The sequence below is a fragment of the Microcebus murinus genome, chromosome 15, assembly GCF_040939455.1.
Source record: "Microcebus murinus isolate Inina chromosome 15, M.murinus_Inina_mat1.0, whole genome shotgun sequence".
Lineage (NCBI taxonomy): Eukaryota > Metazoa > Chordata > Mammalia > Primates > Cheirogaleidae > Microcebus > Microcebus murinus.
In genome coordinates, this window is record NC_134118.1 from 4,744,939 (window position 1) to 4,750,107 (window position 5,169).

A 5,169-nucleotide genomic window follows, 5' to 3' on the forward strand; every position below is an offset into this window, starting at 1 on the left:
GCCCAGATTCAGAGGGAGGCTGATGGCAAGCTGGCGTTACAGAAGGGCGTGTATGATGGGAAGTACTGCCATGGCCATCTTTGAAAATACTATGTGCAACATAAAGTCTCGAGGAGGGCACCTTTGGTTCCATCCCACATGGGGAGTGTGGGACATACAGACAGTGTAGGTATAACTCAGAGTTGTTCCAAGCAGGGCTAAAGGAGCCGGACCATCTGCATCCACACACCTATCAGTGGCCACAGGCTGCCTCTGAGAGGACGTGAGTTTGCACGCACTGCTGTCTCTCCTGAGTGCCAGCAAAGTAGGCTCTGGCAGCCTGGGGCAGCCGCGTGCCAGGACATCGGTGCTGGCCCTGGGAGTTGAAGGCAACATGGGAGTGGGTGCACGTGATATTGGACAGGGATCTCGGCTGATATGGGCTAAGGTCACCGACAGGGCCTGCTGCGGGGAATAGAGAATTTTAACCCACAGAGCATCTCGCATCACAGCCCAGTGCTCATTCGTTCACTCGTTCACTCTACTGAGCAGGTGCCAGGACACAAAGTCGACCTAATACAGGTCAGGACTGCCCAGCAGCTCACCGTCGGACAGGGCCACAAACGTGTACAGTTATCATCGACGTCCGCTGCCATAGGACTGAGATTCTGTCTGTACCCATCCGTGCGGTTGTGCCCTGGCACTTTGGAGTCAAACCCTGTCCCCACTGTGACTCCTTGTGTAAACTCTTCTGCAAAATTGGGATAATAAGAGCACTCATTCCACCGGGTAGTGGTGAAGATTAAATGCATGGGAGCCATTAGCACAGTGCCTCTGGCACATGGTAAGTGTTACAGTGTCAGCAATGGTCACAGTTGTTATTTTGATAGAGACACAAAGTAGGGAAATACCACTTAGCTGGAGTAGAGGCAGGGACAGACCATGGGAACTTCCTGGATGACCTGACCTCACGCGGGGCATGATGGCGAGGCAGGACTTTGCTCGCAGGGTTCTTTACGTGCCTTCTCCACGCTTAACCTGGGACTGCGCATGGTGGGCAGGATGCCACCAGCCCGACGGGCGGCTGCGCCTCCACAGCCACAGTCTGCACGCTCAGCGGGCTCTCAGGCAGTCCAGCAACACCCCTCCCTGGGGCTCTCTGGTCGCCCCTTCTTAAACATCTCTACCTGCTCTCTGTGGCCTCGTTCACTTCTTAGCTGCCATGAAACAGATTTCCTTCTACTTCTCTGGTCACACTTTTATAACTCACACATACAAAAGGCATAAAATGTGTCTGTGTATATAATGTGGCTCTTGAAAAATAATAAAATTAATACTCATGTGCTTGCTACCCAAATTAAAAATAAATCACCATCACTAGTGTCTTTGAGGCGTTCGTGGCCCCCTGGCAAGTTGCATCACCCCGCCCCCACCCAGGGGACTATTGTCTCCCATTCCACATCCCCTATAATTGTCACATAGTAGCACTTAGCACATGGCATTGTAGCGATCTTTTTACTGGCTGTCTTCCCCACCAGACAGTACATCCCCATGAGTCTGTACTCAGCAGCATGTCTGTACAGAGTTGGCATGCAATAAATCCTTGATGAATAAATTAATAATTTTTCATGGGTTAAAAATTAGGCTCACCCATAAAACTTACACGTGAATGTGCAAATCATTTGTATTATTGAAACATGTATGTAAATTGTACACATTAATCATCAAAATAATGTTAAAATAACCTCTGTGCAAAACAATAGTTAAGCTTCATCAACAGCTTTCTTTCAGCCAAGATCACAACCTTCTGAAGGGAAGAAGCAGACAGAAGATTCCAGTGTCCCCTGAGAATTCCATCATGAGCTCCTTCCCCTCCCCGAGCTGGCCCGGCATACTGCATTTCCTCCAGCAAGCACTGGGAACTTGGAAGAATTGCCTAACCTGGTTGCTGAGAAGCTGGAGGCTCTTGACACACCCAAGGAGAAACTAAACAAATTGAAGGGGTGACGATACTACTTGGCAATGATTCAGTAGTATGCTTTTCCTGAAGCCATTTGTTTGGCATTGCTGCGTGTCTAGCCAAAGTCAGAAACGTCAGCTTTGCACTGAATGAACAGCTGTAGAGGCAAAAAAAAAAGGATGGGGCATTCTACCAAATGAGCTGAACTCTTCCTTTTCTGGTCAAAATGTTGTTAAGTTAAACAGATTTACTATTTTGTTTTTCTTCTCTCTGAAATATATTTTTCCAAGCAACCTTCTCTTAACTGGGTGTCAATCAGCAACTTCTGTGTTCCTCTAGTGCAAGCTTTCTCAACATCAGCACTGTTAGCATTTTAGGCCAGATATTTCTTTGCTGAGAGGGGCTGTCCTTTGAATTGTAGGATATTTAGTAGCATCCCTGGTCTCTACCCAGCAGAAACTAATAGCACCCCCTAAGTTATGCCAACCAGAAATATCCCCAGACATTGTCTCTGGGATCTAGAGTCTAGAGAGATCTTTTGGTTTTCTGCCACTGGCTACAAGTGAGCTGGCTTTAACCCCCTTCTCAAATAGGAGGCTAATAAATAAATATAGGCATACCTCAGAGATATGGTGGGTTCAGTTCCAGGCCACCACAGTCACGCAAATATCCGATAAAGTGAGTCACATGAATTCCTTAGTTTCCCAATGCATGTAAAAGTTGTGCTTACACTATGTGGTACTCTTTTAAGTGTGTAATAGCATTGTGTCTAAAAAACAATATACATACCCTAATTTAAAAATACTTTAGTGCTAAAAAATGCTAATGATCATCTGAGCCTTCAGTGAGCCATAAGCTTTTTGCTGGTGGAGGGTCTTGCCACGATGTTGATGGCTGGTGCCCGATGGGGTGGTGATTGCTGAAGGTTGGGTGACGGTTACAATTTCTTAAAGTAAGACAACAATGAAGTCTGCTGCATCCATTGACTCTTTCACAAAAGATTTCTCCCTACATGTGACGCTGTTTGATGGCATTTTACCCACAGTAGAACCTCCTTCAAAATTGGGATCGGTCCTCTCAAACCCTGCCACTGCTTTATCAATAAAGTTTATGGAATATTCTAGATCCTTTGTTGTCCTTTCAATAATGTTCACAGCTTCTTCACCAGAAGTAGATTGCATCTCAAGAAATCTCACAGCTTAAACTACCTTCCAAATATAAAAATAAAAAATAAAAAAAAGAAACCATGTCTTTGTGCATCCATAAGAAGCAACTGCTCCTCCCTTAAAGTTTTGTCATGAGATTGCAGCAATTGAGTCACATCGTCAGGCTCTGCTTCAAATTCTAGTTCTCCTGTTTCCACCCCATCTGCAGCCACTTCCTCCACTGAACTCTCAAACCCCTCAAAGCATCCATGAGGGCTGGAATCAACTTCTTCCAAACTCCTGTTAATGTTGATATTTTGATCTCCTCCTGTGACTCATGAATGTTCTTAATGATTCATGGGAGGAGGTGAGTCATTAATGACATCTAGAATGGTGAATCCTTTCCAGAAGGTTTTTAATCTACTTTGCCCAGATCCATCAGAGGAATCACTATCTATGGAAGCTATAGCCTGATGAAATGTATTTCTTAAATAATAAGACTTGAAAGTCAAAATTACCCCTAATCCATAGGCTGCAGAATAGATGTTGTGTTAGCAGGCATGAAAACAACATTCATCTCCTTGTATATCTCCATCAGAGCAATTGGTGACCAGAGCTCATTGCCAATGAGCAGTAATATTTCGAAAGAAATCTTTTTTTCCTGAGCAATAGGTCTCAACAGTGGGCTTAAAGTATTCAGATGTGCTATCATCCAGGCTTTGTTGTTCCATTTATAGACCACAGGCAGAGTAGAGTTAGCGTAATTCCTAAGGGCCTGAGGAGTTTTGGAATGGTAAATGAGCCTTGGCTTCAACTTAAAGTCACCAGCTACATTAGCCCCTAACAAGAGAGTCAGCCTGTCCTTTGAGACTTTAAAGCCAGGCATTGACTTCTCCTCTCTAGCTATGAAAGTCCTCGTTGGCATATTCTTCCAATGTAAGCCTGTTTTGTCTACATTTAACATATGTTTTTTAGTGTAGCCCTCTTCGTTAATTATCTTAGCTAGATCCTTTGGGTAACTTGCTGCAGGGTCTCCATCAGCACTTGCTGCTTCCCTTGTGCTTTTATGTTATAGAGATGGTGTCTTTCCTTAAACCTCATGAAACAATCTCTGGTAGCTTCAAGGTTTTCTTCTGCAGCTTCCTCACCTCTCTCAGCCTTCACAGAACTGAAAAGTGTTAGGACCTTGCTCTGGATTAGGCTTTGGCTTAAGGAATGTTGTGACTGGTTGGATCTTCTATCCAGACCACTCAAACTTTCTCCATATCAGCCATAAGGCTGTTTCACTTTCTAATCGTGCATGTGTTCACTGGAGTAGCACTTTTAAATAATTTTCTCCAAGAGATGAGGGAACAGCCAGTCAGTAGAGCAGCAAGAACACACACAATTTATCGATTAAGTTCACCATCTTATACAGTCATGGTTCGTGGCACCCCAAAACAATGACAATAGTAACAGCAAAGATCACTGGTCACAGATCACCATAACAGATACAATAATAATGGAAAAGTCTGAAATAGTGGGAGAATTACCAAAACGTGACAGGAAGACATGAAGTGAGCACATGCTGTTGAAAAAATGGTGCCAATAGACTTTCTTGACACAGGGCTGCCACAAACCTTCAATTTGTAAGAAACAAAGTATCTACAAAGTGCAATAAAGCAAAGCAATAAAACACGGTATGGCTATAAATCACTTTTAGCCCTTTCTCAGATATCCTAGGGAAAAACAGTAAATAGTGATCTTTTTGTAGTTCATAAGCACAATGATTGATTTTTCATGCTTATGTATGAGATGAGCCTCCCTCATACATTGTTAAAATGTCAGCACATTAGCCGTCAACGTGAAAATAAATAAATAAATAGGAGGCACAACCTATTATGTTGACTGTTGATCCTCTCCTCGTATACCCAGCCCGGGTTCATACTTATCATTTTACAACTCCACTCAAAACTAGGCAGTGACTTCGTAAACAGAAAGTACACATTTCTAAACCACAAATTCAAGGACCCCTACAACCTGCGTTTAGAAACCTGGGGAGAACTGTCCTAAGTGGACAAAGAGGTCGGACATTCCAGGTGGGAG

The 5,169-nt window shown here is 43.9% G+C and overlaps 1 non-coding gene across 1 annotated transcript; it reads left to right on the forward strand.

Moving 5' to 3' along the window:
• Positions 1–4,825: 4,825 nt before the first annotated feature.
• On the forward strand, positions 4,826–4,933 carry LOC142876825 (small nucleolar RNA U13). Its single transcript, XR_012923640.1, has one exon. It is a non-coding gene; the product is annotated as a small nucleolar RNA U13 (small nucleolar RNA).
• Positions 4,934–5,169: the final 236 nt, after the last annotated feature.